Genomic DNA, 16,376 nt, shown 5'->3' on the forward strand with positions numbered 1-16,376 from the left:
AAGGGAAACTGACTCGTATACACGTTACACATGGGGAAAACCACGAAAACGCCCATGCAGCCAGCCCGTTCGCGGGATTCGAACCTCGGACCGAACTACCAGTGTTCAGCGTCTTTACCGCTCGGCCGCTGGTGGGCCCTTTGGATAATTGGAGTTCTACTGTACTTTTGTTAGAACGGAAAGAGGAAATACCCGAATTAAAAGGATACGTAAAGGAATTATTGCAAATTAAACTTAGAATTTTGATTTAAATATTGTTAATGTTACACGCATGGATGTGTATAAACATTCATAGAAGAAATATTTTATTTTTATCGTTTATTCATCCTTATATACATTTACAATTATTATTATTTAATTATTCATGCGTTATTATACTCATTTGCCTGAGTCCAAAATGCAAAAGAAAAAATCCCTACTCATGCTAAAATTCTAGCTGAAGAATGTAGAATCACCGACGTCAAAAATCTGATTTTGCTGTTAAAATATAAAAGTCTCTATATATAAAAGTCTAAACGAAGCTTTATCTTCTCAGTCGTATTATCAAATTTATATTGAAAGGAAAGGAAAGAGCTTCAGAGGGTTCTCCACTTGTTTCAACGAGGCAGAGAAATTAATGTTCTCGCTGTATCTGCTGATGATCCGTATGCTTCTTCTTCAATCAATGCATGACCTTTACCCGCAGTCTCTTCCTTGGTTTAGCTTCAGCCAGGACCATGTTGGCTCTAGAGCAAACCCAGTGCACCAGCTATTCTGTCAATGGCGGGAAGAAAAGTCGAAGTGCCACTCTTCAATAATCCCTGTGAAATCCCGCTATATAAATTGTAATTCGCTCTCGGATATGGATAAAAATAATATTTTTAATATTTACTCTCTATTTTTGCATCAATCTATATACATGAAGAAGGAAGTTTGCGTGTTTGTCTTTGAATAACTCAGTCACTACTATAGCTATCGTCACCAAACTTTCTACGATTCTTTTCTAGGTCCTGGAAACGATCAACGTCTACCTTAAAAAAAAAAAATAATAATAAAAAAATAAATAAATAAATAAAAATCTGAAATGTTTCAGATTTTAAATTACGTCCAAAGGGGCGTTTTTTTAACGTTTTGAGTGTTACGTTTATTTATTAAATATCATGTTCTTTCCACTTAAACCATAAAATTCAGTTCAAGAGCAATATCGCAAAATAATGTTAAATTAAGCATATCTTTAGAATTTCCGATATACACAGTCTCGCGAGCTGGAGATAAAAGTATTTTTTTTCTATATAACGTTGCCATTTCTCGCTTTTAAAGCATTGAGTTTGTAAATCAAAAATTCGTTAAAGTTTTACAAAATATAAAATCTATAATAAAACAAATTCCAAATTTGGGATTTCAGATGCCCATATTCGCAGTAGGATTTCGTCATTCAAAATTCGATGGCTCTATGTACCATTGTTTTATCACAATGCGAGAAATAGACAATCATTTATGCAGATTTTTCATTATTTAATTTCTTCAAATATAATGCAGGACTCTAACATTTTGTGGCAACAGTTTGAAAAGTGAACCGACGTTTATGAGTCCGACGCAAAATGCCAAAACGAAAGCAATAGTCCTTCGGGACTGAAATCCCTTTGGACTAAAAAAAAAAAAAAAAAAAAAAAAATTGCTAAAATCAGAGATATTAATTAAAAACTCGGAGAAACGATCGTTTTTGCCCTCATTTTTCCGAGTGGCAACACTCTCGCAAGCTGGAGATGGAAATCTGCTTTATTTCGAGAAGCGTTGCCACTGCTCGCTTTCAAATCGTAGAATTTGTTAATAATAAATTTCTAAGTTTTACGATGGAATAAAAATAACATTGCCAAGCATTAAATACATTATTCCCGATTCCAAAAATTCGCAGGAAGCCATTTGGACTATTCACAGCTTCGTACGGCTTTAATCAGCCGAAATACTAATTAAAAAATCTTGAAAGCGGTAATTTTCGCACTCATTTCTCCGGGTGGTAACGGTCTCCAACGTTGCAGATAAAAATGATTTATTTCGAAAAGTGTTGCTACTGCTTGCTTTCAAATCGTGCAGTTTGCTAATCAAAAATTTGTAAATTTCACAAAATATATGCATATAAAAAAGAATGCCTATTTGTGTGTTTGTTTGTTTGTTTCCGTTATACATTCTGATCAATTATGATAAATGTTTTGCCACATTTAATCGACTAAAATTGAATATAAGTGGAATACTGGATGGAACTTGAGCTTTTACGACCATTCAATTAGAAAGACGAAAATCATTAAAATTCTTGCCATTGATGCTGATCTAATGAGAGAGAATTAGCTTATTTTTCTATCGAAATTGAATATAGGAGAAATATTGGATAGAACGTGAGCTTTTACGACCATTCGATTAGAAAGACGAAAACCATTAAAAACTGCTTGCCATTGTTGCTGATATAATGAGAGAGAATTAGCTTATTTTTCTATCGAAATTTTTTTATGTGAGTTTCATATCGCATCAGATTGAAAAATGTATGACTATGAATCGTACGTTTTTGCATCGTTAGCAGAAGGATTACACTGGTATCGTTTTCTCTGCTGTAAGATGCATTACTTTCAATCTAACTTAACTGGCCTTGGGTATTTCCGCTAGTTCAAAATAAAAATTTTATATATAAATATAATAATCATACAGGATTCCTAATAAGTAATTAAAATATTATTTGGACTCGAAGAACATATTTCTCACGTTTACCATACACATAAAGCCAGTTTTGAATTAGGGACGTACCACCGATGTGAAACGAGTTCTGCCTGTCGTTGTGTTTAAGAAATAAAGACAGCAGCAACAATAAAAAAAGACTGAAAGGTTTCAGATTTTAACAGTCACCTAAAAGGGTTTGTTATGGCTATTTACACTGTCGATGAGCTCGCAGTCTACCAGTGTGCTGTTACACTCACTTCGAGTAACTTTTTTTTTTTTTTTTTTTTTTTTTTTGTCTTTTAACCTTTATTATTAAGCATCAGTTTTCTTCGCGCTTAACGTTATATACAATTAAACAGCAAAATTACAAAAATTTTAAAAGTAGCATTAGAAGTATGTGTTTAGAATTCCTGATTCAGGGTTTAAAGTGTAATATATTTTTCTGTTGTTTTTATCAGGCTTTTCAGAGTTCGTCAAATCAATGTTCAGTTTTCATACTAAGGTGGCTTTACAAAATTTTTTTTATCGTTTTATTATTAACGTTTTCTGTGTTTAATTCATTTATCAAATATCCTATTCTTGGCGCTTACACCGCGTAAAATTCCTTTGCATGTAGATATCAGCCAGGATAGGACTGAGGGGGCTTCCCATGGCTAATCCTTCAGTTTGCTTGTAATACTTATTTTGGTAAACAAAATGCGTTTGTTTCAAATAGAGTTGAATGATAGAAATTAGCTCATCAATTTCGATGCAAGAGAAATGAAATTCGCGAAGTCTGGATTCTAGACATCTTAATGCACCCTCCACTGGAACATTGATGAAAATTGATTTTACATCAAAAGAAACCATGCGTAAATTTCTAGGAGAAATGTTTTTAACCTTTTTAACAAAATCTATTGAATTTTATATGGTGTAAATGTTATTGTTTAATAGAGTTGAAAATCTAGAAACTAAATATTTAGCTAACGAATACGAGGCAGTAACTAAATTTGATACAATAGGGCGGAAAGCTGTGTATTTAATTATGGCAAAGAACACTAGGGTTATCTGCCTAAGGGGAGGGATGCCTTCGTGGAGGACTTTCTAAGCGAAACTGGTTCGTATACACATTACACATGGGAAAAACCATGAAAACGCCCATGCAGCCAGCCCGTTCGCGGGATTCGAACCTCGGACCGAAGTACCAGTGTTAAGCGACTTTACCGCTCGGCCGCTGGTGGGCCAATAGGGCGGAAAGGAATAGCACTTTTATGAATTTTGGGAAGAGCATATAATCTGGCACAATTCGCAACAGATGGGATAAGCGAATGTTTTACGTTGTTTGAAAGGATCTGTGAAGATTTGATAGCAGTTTTTATTTTTGACAGGTCCTAAGGTGAAGGATTTTTAGAAATCGGAACCCATAATACGATTTCACATTCAAAAAAAATCTTTCTATTCTAGTGAACTACCCTAATTCCAATCCATCTGATTTGCCTTCAGCCTTTAAAGAAATTATGTTTTAGTTCTGTTTTCATCAACAGATGGCGCCAGTAGCTTATCTCCTGTCCAAGCTTTCTTATCTAATCATTATATCTTATCTTATATTCATTTGTGCATTTGCAGCTGAGGATGAGGGTTCGATAAAACCATCGAAACTAGTCCTGTGAAAATTTGAAAATATAATACTGATTTTTGTTGTTTGACTTCTAAATTAATATTTGTTCGGCGTGTTATTGTGTCTTAAGTAACACAAACATAATAATAAGTGACGTCAAGTAAACAAACCCTTTTGGGCGACCATTAAAATTTAAAACCTTTCAGACTTTTCGTTTTTTTATTTACATTAAACTAGTTAAATTCTATAGATAATTTGAAGGACGATTTTTTTGTCGTTTAATGTTATCGTTCGATTAATATTATCAAAATAGCCCCACTGAAAAGCGGCTAATATGATCAAAATAGTCACGTCAAAATAGCCGTGATCAAATTGAACGGCACCTATTACGTAAATATACGTATTCGAGAGGAATTCCACACTTAACCCATGTATATGTGTCAGGGTTATTGTCGTACCACATGTTATGCTTTTGACAACTGGTTTTAAAAGACGATTTTGAGACAACTGAACAAATTTTAGACAACTGGTCTTTGATTTAAAAGCAAAATCTGCTAATATTCTTTTTTTTATATATAAATTAACAGCAACTAGCCCTGTTTAATGCATATGTAAATTAGTACAGAGCTCCTTCAGCTTTATAGGTACGAGTAAGATTCACTCTCATCGGACCCCTAGATTTAATACTCCTGATACCTTTATTACTTTATCTTTACTCCTGATACCTTTATTACTTTATCTTTACTCCTGATACCTTTAATACTCCTGATAACTTTTTCTCATAATGAAATTAATTAGCAACTAGAACTTTCGTCCGAAAAATCATCCGCAGATTTCTGACTCCAGGAGTATCTGAGTCAGAGCAAATTGTCGAATTAATCTATAGAGAGCCATGTGATGAAACACATTTGAAAAATGACGTTGAAGCTAATTTAATTTACTGAAACTAAAAGCTTCTGCTATTGCGCAAGCATATGAAATTCCTAGATTACGAAACTATCGATAGTTTACATTTTATAGACAAACAGATTGACCAATATCTAAAGGATCAATAGATGGTCTCTCAAATTTCAACTTTGAACTTCTAGAATTCAGCAGATGCTTGTGAAAAAGATTAGTGATGATGGAAATAAAATAAACTTCTAATTTAAGAAAGAATTATAGTCAACTATTGCACGGCCTGGAACGTCAAAGGATTTCTATGTGCTTATGAAAGCTGCTTTAATCAGCCGTCGAACTTTTATTAAAGGAAAAAAGAAACCAAAATTTTTACCCTTTTATAAAAAAAATAAATCTTATCATAAAATGCCCATTTTGGGGTTTATTTAGAAGTAAAATTACTAAGTGTCGAAAGGTAAGATATAAGTGAGAGATTTACTTGACTGAAGGAAAAATTATTTGTAACATGTTCAAAGGTACATACTTTTCATGGTAAATTATTAGTTTAGTAAACTGAAATAAATTAAATTGTTGTTTTCGTTCTTGCCTTGTCCACATTACATGGAACAATGGTTGTCACAGCCTACTCCAAAGAGAGGTTAGACTTCTATCCCCCCCCACAGTTTTGAGAGAGAGCACCCCGGGGGGGGAATCCGGTGGTTTCCCATCCCTCTCTCCTTCCACCAATCCACACGAGAGGACGTTCGACTCGCCGCATATTTAGGGTGCCGCCACACCACACCGACACTATACATTTACAAACATCCATGTTTTCTCTGGGATTTGAACCCGGGACCTTCGGTACCTTAGTCCGCTTTCCTAACCACTGTATCATCTGGGCGACAATAAATGAAATTAAAATAGCAAATTAAAGTAAATTAATATGAATTAATACAGTAAATCAAAGTGAATTAATATGAATTAATACAGTAAATTAAAGTAAATTAATATGAATTAATACAGTAAATCAAAGTAAATTAATTTTAATGGTAAAGCTCATTAGCCTCAAAAACAAAGGTTTTCATTAATATAATCAACATGCTAAAACCCTGAATGTGTCTGATACAATTATTTCTTTTCTGTTTTATATTAAAATTTTCGCTAAATTTCGAATACTTTCGATGATCGAAGACTGATAATTTTTTAACAGGAAAACTATTTTTCGTATTATTCACCGAATCCTCAATTCCGGTGGGCTCTGGTAGGTCGCCTTTCCTGTTTTCAGTCATTTTATGGCAGATTTATCACATTAACTTGTAGAGACATTATGTTAATCTTTGGAAGCAGGAGAAGTGACAAATGAGCAACGTCTTCGCCGGGAATCGAACCACGGACCTCTGGAATAAGCGCCCAGCGTGCAGACCACAACACCACGAAGGCACGCCAGGAAGGTGGAAAAAATACCTTATATACTACCCCTTTTAAAGGGCGACTGGGGTTTTTAGCGGACACAATCACCAAATCCTGGTTGTGGAGAATCATCATCCACAGCCCTTTTAGTTCGGGCGCCACTGTAGAGAAATTAGGTATTTTTGGCAGCAGGCAAGATGAAAAATGAGCAACGCCTTAGCCGGGAATCCAACCGCGGACCTTTGGAATACGCGCCCAGCGTGCAGACCACCACACCACGAAGGCATACTAAGAAGGCGGGAGAATACCTTATATAAAGTTATAAAAATTTATGAAGATGGAAGTACAAATTTTATTACTACAATGTTTTATGAGCAATATCCACAAACTAAAGAAGTAATAAAGCAATAGAAAATGTAATGTTCTATTTAGGCATTGCCTCACATAAAACGTTCAAGCTATAAATGAAAGGATATTCATTTTAATCAACAAACATATTCCCAAAATTTAAAAATTTTAATTATTTCGATGTAAGACTGAGCTTCAAAGTAAGAATAGAAACATTGATATTAAAATTTTAGGCTTGAATCTGAGGTTGTAGATATATCAAAAGAAATGGAATGATATTTATGCAGGCAAAAATCTTTATCTCTAACATCATGTCATTTTATCGTTGATTTATATGCTCTTATCTATCTATACATTTTAACTTAAAGAGCTAAAATAATAAAGGCTTTATATTTGTTTTAATTGATTATTATTATTTGAGAATTATGCTGGTCAAATAGAAATCGTACAAAGCCAACCAAATTTATAACTTCCTGATTGCCATGAATGCTCCTGCGCCTTTTGTTTTCAGAAATTAACCCTCTGGCCGGCGCAAGGTTTCACTGAGAAGCCTAAATTTACGAAAAAGGTAGTTCCTTGATTTTAATAACCAAAATATGCTTGGTATTTTATACCTGTATTTATTTACTTTTAATATTTTGCCTTAATTTGTTCGACATATTTCAAGAAACACGCATACGTTCTAAATAATTTAAGTATTTTTTAAAAATAATGTATCTAACATACATACAGTGGCGGCCAAAATTGTGGACACTTTTGGAAATTTTTATGTTTTTGAACTTTGTATGCTTATGGGAAATGTTACGTTTCGCAAAATGCAAACTTGTATATATCATTTTAAAGATAATTTATTACTGAATTCAATAAAAAACACAAAATTCAATTACTTGCAATACAAAAAAAGTTATATGTACTTAAATATAAATAAACAACACAGTTATGAAGTGGTTTGTAATGTCTAGCTTTTCTGGCCAATCACTGTTGTTCTTGTTCTGAGAACCAATCAAATGTTAGTAACTGCCAGTAGAAGCTGACATCATGTTTACACTTGAAACAATTCATTATTTTGCTTTGTTCTGTAGAAGGAGGACCTGTTTCTTATACACTGCAATTACAAGTAGGGATTTTTGTAAAAATTTTTAATATTTAGTCAAGAAGCAATGACATCAAATAAAAGAGTAGATTGGACACCTAGAAAGAAATGTAATATTTATGTTAAGAGAAAGTGGTCTTTCCTATGCTGAAATTGCAAGACAGGTCGGTGGTTCAGTGACTACATCTGGTGTCCGAAAGTTTTGTTTACGATATTAGGAGATAAATTCAATAAAAAACAAAGAAGGAAAAGGCCGAAAAGGTGCACCATATCTATTGATGACAGAAGAATAAAACGACTATGTCTCCAAGATAGAAAAATGTCATCAGCGGCCATCTGAATGATGCTGGTGTTTCTGTCAGTTCAAGAACAATCAGGACAATGTTAACAGATGTTGGACTGAGAGGTAGAATTCCACGAAAAAAGCCTTATCTTAATTTTCAGCAACGAAAAAAAAAAAAAAAAAAAAAAAAAGACTACAGTGGGCAAAACAACATATTAATTGGACAGATGATCAGTGGTCACAAGTTATATGGAGTGATGAAACTAAATCGTTATTCGGTAGTGATGGGCGAAAATATGTAAGACATAGAATAGGAGAAGAGCTACATCCTGACTGCATTCAAGCAACTGTGAAGAACCCAGTTAGTGTTATAGTGTTATGATTTGGTCATGCATGTCAGCAGATGGTATTGGTCGCCTTCATGTCATGGATGGGACACTGAATGCCAGAAAATACATTGACACTATTCTAGAACCAAAACTTCTACCTTCCATCAGAGATCTCTTTCCCGACAATGCTTCGTTTATTTTTCAGCAGAATTCTGCTCCTTGCCACACGGCCAAAATATCGAAAGAGTGGTTTCGTACAAAGAGCATTAAATTGTTGTCATGGCCAGGAAACAGTCCTGACCTCAATCCTATCGAAAATTTGTGGCACCGTTTGAAAACTCTTGTCCGAATGAGGCGCCCATCAAATAAAAGGGAACTAAACTAATTGAGGCTATAATAGTTTCCTGGCATCATGTAATAACGAAAGAAGAGCTTAAAACTCTTGTCAGTTCAATGAAACGTCGATGTGAAGCTATAATAAAAAATAACGGGTACCCTACTAAGTACTGATAACTCACTGCAATCATCACTATCTAATGTACATCGATAACTATTATCGTTTAACTTTTTTTTTTGTATTTCAAATAATTGGATTTTGTGTTTTGTATTGAATAGAGTAATAAATTCTCTTTAAAATGATATATACAAGTTTGCATTTTGTGAAACGTAACGTTTTCTATAAGCATACAAAGTTCAAAAACATAAGTGTCCATCATTTTGGCCACCACTGTAATTTAAAAAATTTTAATTTACAATAATACATCTAAATGATAACTGCTGTGAATATTTTCAGCTTTGCTAGAATTAAAAGGTGTTTCTAGTTATATATGCTACTTAACATAACTAGCATAGAACCACTTGCATTTAAAATTTTTCATAATAATTTATATTTTTTAAATTCTTCTAGGTGTCAGACGATAATCTTAAGTTCTCTGATTACAATTCTTTTATATAAACCAGTAGTTAAATAATTATAGGAACGAAATGACAAGGAAATTGTTGAATAATAGCCAAATGTTTTCGTAACAGAGTAAGAAGATTATCGATTATTCTGAGCAGCAACTAAATATTTAGGTTAAATAGCTTAATAATATTGACATAATTATTAATAAAAATAAATCAATCACACTATCATAAAAAATAAATAAATCACACTATCATAACTAACTTTTTGATAAAATGTTAATAATCGGTGTTAAATAATGATAGGAACGAGATCACGAGGAAATTGCTGCAAAAGCCAAACGATTTCGTAACAGAGTAAGAAAATCATCGACTATTCTGAGCAGCAGCCAAATATTTAGGTTAAATAGCTTAATAATCTATAATAATAAAAGCAAGTGTAAGTCTGTCTGTCTGTCTGTCTGACCGAGCTCTCCAGCCAAATCTATGGCACGCAGGGACCTGGAATTTTTTATACGGAAGCACAAAGGGGCTGGCCACCAGACCTCGAAGCCCGATTTTCGATTTTTGAATTAGAAAAATTTTAAAAAAATTATTTATAATTAATTAATCACGGTTTTTTTGACTCACTGATATTATTATTTGTTTTCAAATAACGTTCGATTGTAACAATTGATTTCTTTATTCTAGCGTTAGTTTGCTGTTTTGACGATACATTAAATCGATTAATTACAATTCATTTCTTTTTTGTAGCTTTAGTTTGCTGTTTTCATGACACATTAATTTCTTTTTTTTTTCAGAATTGCACTTTATAAACTTTTTGTTTCTTAATTAATATTATCATGGTTTTTTGACTCACTGATCGTGTTGCTATTATTTATTTTCAAATAACGTTCGATTATAACAATTGATTTCTTTATTGTAGCGTTTTCTTCAGTTTTTGTAATCATTCTTCTGTTGGTTGCTTAACTTTTGCTTTTCAGATTTTAGAAGAAATATGCCGCAGCCACCTCGAAAAAAGAAATGTTTGGAAAATAAAAATCGACAAGAGAGCGATACCCTCGCCAGTTCTTGAAAGAGACGCAGACGGGACAAGACGGATATCCACTGTATCGTCGTAGAAGCCCTGCAGATGGAGGTTTTACAGCAAGCATCAATCTACGAGGATCAGAAGTTTCGGTGGACAATGCCTGGATTGTTCCTTACTGTCCACTACTATCCAAAATTTTTAACGCACATATCAACGTTGAGTACTGCAATTCTGTCAAGTCCATAAAGTATGTATGCAAGTATGTCAATAAAGGATCCGACATGGCTGTATTTGATGTCACCAGTGGAGCCAATGAACTGAATGAAATTCATCAATATGAGATGGGAAGATACATTAGCAGCAATGAAGCAGTGTGGAGAATACTCAACTTTCCAATTCACGAACGTCATCCCACAGTCGTTCATCTAAGCGTCCACCTTGAAAATGGCCAGAGAGTGTACTTCACTGAAGAAAATGCTGCTGAACGGGTCCAGGCACCCCAGGAAACAACGCTCACATCTTTCTTCAAGCTGTGCACCCAAGATAACTTTGCTCGCAATTTACTTTACAACCAAATTCCAAAGTACTACACATGGAACAGCAGGAACAAGAGTTGGAACCGCCGTAAACAAGGACAAATTGTTCCAGAAGAAACAGGAATCCGGTCTACTGATGCTCTTGGCCGTGTCTACACCGTCCATCCCAACAACTCCGAATGCTTCCACCTTCGCCTATTACTACATGAAGTTAGAGGCCCATCATCATTCACGGATTTGAGAACCGTTCAAGGAAGAGTCTGCAACACTTTCAAAGAGGCCTGCCAACTTCAAGGACTTCTGGAGAATGACGAACACTGGAACACGGCGTTAGAAGAAGCAGCTGCATCTCGATCACCCAAGATGATGCGTAATCTGTTTGCTGTAATGCTTCAAACGTGCTCCATGTCGGGCCCTGAACAGTTATGGATGAACCACAGGGAGAACCTGTCTGAAGACATACTGCATCAAGCAAGGATCCAACAGCAGAATATGGACCTGGACTACAATGACGACATCTTTAACAGAGCCCTAATCTACATTGAGAACAAGATAATATCTCTAGGAGGATTGAACCTGAAAAGCTTTGGACTTCCCCAACCTAACAAAAACAGCGATTCTGCCATTTCCAGTGAAGTAATTAGAGAACGAAGTTATAACATGGATGTGCTCGCAGCTTATATACAGGAGAATGAGCCTAAATTGGTCCAAGATCAAAAAGAAGCCTTTGACAAGATTACTAGAGCAGTTTTTGATAGGCAAAGGGGTATATTCTTTTTGGATGCTCCAGGCGGAACCGGAAAGACGTTTCTTATCAACCTTATTTTGGCAAAGGTGCGGCACAGAAATGAGATTGCCCTGGCTGTCGCTTCATCCGGCATTGCTGCTACACTCTTGACAGGTGGTAGGACTGCTCACTCGGCGTTCAAGTTACCCTTAAATCTGACAAGCACAGAGACTCCAACGTGTAACATCCCAAGGAATTCAGGAAAGGCAAAGGTTCTACAGGATTGCAAGCTCATCGTTTGGGACGAGTGTACCATGTCCCACAAAGCCGCATTCGAAGCATTAGATGTCACCATGAAAGACCTCAGACGGAACAATGACAGAATGGGAGGCGTCGTAATGGTTTTGGCAGGCGATTTTCGACAGACGCTACCAGTTATTCCGCGTGGAACGAGGGCAGATGAAATGCAGGCCTGCATAAAATCTTCTTACATCTGGAATGGCATTCAAACACTTAGATTATCGACTAACATGCGAGTTCATCTCAACGGTGATCCCTCTGCCCAGCAGTTTGCAGATAATCTACTGAAACTAGGAAATGGAGCCCTTACTTCAGAAAATGAAGATGGATATGTAGCGATGCAAGGCATTGGAAGGATTGTGACTACTGAAGAAGAACTGAAAGAGGCTGTGTTTCCGAATGTGATTCACCACTTCACTGATCACGCATGGCTGTGCGAAAGAGCAATTCTTGCCCCAACAAACGAAGCCGTCAGTGTTATCAACAAGGAACTTTTACAGAACTTACCCGGAACTCTTCATATTTACAAATCTATAGACACGACATGCAATATTGACGAGGCTGTCAACTATACGACAGAGTTTCTCAACAAATTAGAGCCACCTGGAGTACCCTCCCACATATTGGACTTGAAGGTTGGAGCACCGATAATTCTCCTCAGGAATCTGGATCCGCCTGCACTTTGCAATGGAACAAGACTTTCTATCAAGAAACTGATGCCAAATATTATAGAAGCCACCATCATGACCGGACATGCTGCAGGCGAAGATGTGTTTATTTCAAGAATTCCTATAATCCCTTCCGATCTCCAGTTTCAGTTTAAGCGTCTACAATTCCCTGTTCGTTTGAGTTTCGCGATGAGCATTAATAAGGCACAAGGACAATCTCTCAAAGTTGTAGGGCTCGACCTCCGTAAGCCGTGTTTCTCCCATGGTCAACTGTACGTGGGTTGTTCAAGAGTTGGTAATGCCGATAATCTACACATCTTAGCTCCGAATGGAAGAACATTAAATATAGTTTATCCCGAGGCTCTCTAACGAAAAGGACAATCTAACGAAAAATTATTGCCACTCTCCACTCTCCCAAACTAACTCTGACTATCATGCTTTAAATAGTGATGTTATTGTTTAGTGCTCTCTTGAGAGCATGAGCAATAATCCGAATGGTGCTGCCGTACCAACAGACATTAATCGGTCAGGGGCCCTTGCGACCCCAGCCCGAGCTCCACAAACATACACAAACACTCTCCTCTTCTAATTCATTGTCATCTAAATTTAACTTACACTTAAATTAAAAATTTAATTGGTTCTTAACTCCAAATTTCCTGTAAGCAGGATGTTTTATTTCATCCATGTTTTCGTTACTTTTTATTTTTTCTGTACTGTACTTTCTATCTTTCCCTTTCAACTCTTTCCTATCTTTGATTTTGAATTTTTTATGTTTACTTTTCTTTATACTTCAGACCAATGATTATAACCACATGACTACGGTTTCCTAGCATGTGCTAATATGAGGTCTGTTCTCATTTAAACTAATTTTTTAACAGATGGCTCATGGTTAGGATATATTGTTCCTTTTTATCGACGGGGAATGTTGTGTGTGTGGGGGGGGGGGAAGAGAGAGAGATAGTCTACATGTCCTACACTACTATTCCTGCGCTATTCACTTATCTGCATTTTCTAAATGCACGGGCAACGCCGGGCGGGTACAGCTAGTTATTAATAAAAATAAATACATCACGCTATCATAACCAACTTCTCAATAAAATTTTAATCCAGCTTTCTAATTTCTTTTATAATATTATTTATGATGTTATAAAAATAAAAAAAACAGAATGATGTGCTGGCAAAAATGCTCAGCAAATCTAATTACATATTTAATTAATGTAATACGAATAATAAAATTAAAGTACATTAAAACTAACATGTATGGAATTTAATTAAAGATTAACGCAACAACAGGAATTCCTTTGTCTTTGTACGCTAACTAATAATAAGCAGTAAAACCCTAAAAATGAAAACCGAATAAAACAGATGGTTACAAAATAAGACGTAGGCGGATAAGTATTCGTAAAATGAAAGTAAACTGGAAAGAGAGAAAAGTTTAAAAAAAAAAAAAAAAGAAAGAAAATTGTAATAAAGTTAGTTAAAGTTTCCTTGTGCAAGGAATAAAAAATTCAACACATTTGTTTAAAGTTTCAGCCGTCAACAAAGGCGTCAAACTGATAACGGTTTTGGCGACTTATTTTGTCGCCAAATTTTAAAAGACACTTGCCAAAGTCGCTAAATTTGGAGACCGTTTGGTGACATTTTGGACCGGTCCCTCTACACCGTAATGTGAATTGAAGTTGAATAAATGTAATTGACCGCTGTGTTAGCTGTAATTGTATTTCCACCATTGTACTGCTTTCCAGTAATTTCGAGAAGCAGAAAGTTTTTAAGCGTAACTACTGATTGTACTGTGTGATACTGTGGACACCTGTACGAATGTTTGTGCGGAAAATTCTAGAAATTTGAAGTGTTTATTTTGATAAAACAAATTTTCTTAACCTATTATCACACTTGTACATTCAGTCTATAACGAACCCTTAGGCAGGCAACAATATTCTTCACAATCCAATTTTGGTATTTTTATCTCCTGAAATCCTTTCTCTCTTCCTTCTATTTTGTATACACTAAAGCATATCAATTACCCTTAAAGAAACATCATTATTATTGAAACAGAGATGAGGCCTTTTCGTTTGAATATAATTCTAAACAAAGCTAATAATTTATAACGAACCCTTAGGCACGCAACAATATTCTTCACAATCAAATTTTGATATTTTTATCTCATGAAATCCTTTCTCTCTTCCTTCAATCTTGTATAAACTAAAGCATATCAGTTACCCTTATATAGACTATTCGGTTATTGTCCGGAGCGCAAAATTATCTAGGACCAGCAGCTCCAATTCCTCCAAGAGCACTGCATCGGGAGTTCATTTAGAGATATTTAAAATAAATACGTACTAAACTTTGATTCAATGAATTATACTAATTCGTTCGTTAGGAAACATTTTGATGCGCTGAGGTAAATTGAAACATACTTGCATGTGCAAGGTGCCCTGACAATCTGGAAACTGTTATCGTCGTAGAGTTTCGGTCTCTTAAACAAGACCACCAATTTTTTAGCAGTTCAGCAAGGATGGTCAGACAATCAAAAAATATGTGCAGTTGTCAGTTTAGTGTCCGGCCAGTTATCACAGTTCCTGCAAGTGTTCCTACCATCTCTGTCAAACTGTCATCCTCTGTAAGGGCCAGTTCTAAGTTTGACAATGGTTTTAGTTGTAAGTCGATCTCCATTGATGTTATGGAGCTACTGCGTTATTGGAATTGAAAGTTCCTTCTATCTGTTGGAATCAACAATCAGCAATCTTACCACATGTTAAAACTGACCGTAAACTGACAGCTGCAAGAAAAATTCTGAAAGTTTTCATATTTTGCATTACGCCCAAAGGGGCTTTTTTAACGTTTTGTGTGTTGCCATTATTTATTAAATATCATGTTCTTCGTGCTTAATCTATAAAATTCAATTCCACAGTAATATCACAAAACATTTAAAAACAGCATATCTTTAGAATTTCCGATGCACAGTCTCGCGCGCTGGAGAAAAGTTTTTTTTTTTTTTTCGTATCGTGTGGCCATTGCTCGCTTTGAAATTGTTCAGTTTGTTAATTAAAAATTCTTTAATCTCTGACAAAATATGAAATAGATAATGAAACAAATTCCAAAATCGGGCTTCCAGATGCTTGTATTGGGGTGGAGACGTACGTTATTCAAAATTCGATGGCTCTAGGTACCGTTGTTTTATCACAATGCGATAAACAACATTCATGCACATTCTTCATTATTTAGTTTCTTTAAATATTGTTGCGTGCGCACGCATTCGTAATAGATTGAACGCACAAGTCCGATAAAAAAATTTAAAAAAAATATTATTATCATAAGCAATATAACAAAACGATGGATTTTTCTTAAAGATATTCGTTCAGTATCACAATATCACACAATATAATAAGTAGCTATATTTTAAACTATTAAAACATTCAATAGAACGCAATCCAAAACGCACAGAAAGCTAATTCGATCTCAGTGCGAATTCGTAACAATCAACAACTACATTTATCTCAACAACAACTCGCAATAACAGTAACTAAGCAACTGAATTGAGAGTCGAGTATCGAGTATCGTAATTTAGTCCCGGCCTATAGCTAC

General features: G+C 35.2%; 1 long non-coding RNA gene across 1 annotated transcript in view; it reads right to left on the reverse strand.

The window, feature by feature from the left end:
* Positions 1-314: 314 nt before the first annotated feature.
* Positions 315-16,376, reverse strand: part of LOC146994380 (uncharacterized) — a 157,999-nt gene continuing 141,937 nt past the window's right edge. Inside the window, exon 3 of the long non-coding RNA XR_015043866.1 lies at positions 315-1,010. This is a non-coding gene — a long non-coding RNA (uncharacterized LOC146994380). The remainder of the gene's footprint in view (positions 1,011-16,376) is intronic.

The sequence above is a fragment of the Stegodyphus dumicola genome, chromosome 11 (assembly GCF_044657685.1).
Source record: "Stegodyphus dumicola isolate Sdum_Otavi_A_Nest chromosome 11, ASM4465768v1".
NCBI classification, from domain to species: domain Eukaryota; kingdom Metazoa; phylum Arthropoda; class Arachnida; order Araneae; family Eresidae; genus Stegodyphus; species Stegodyphus dumicola.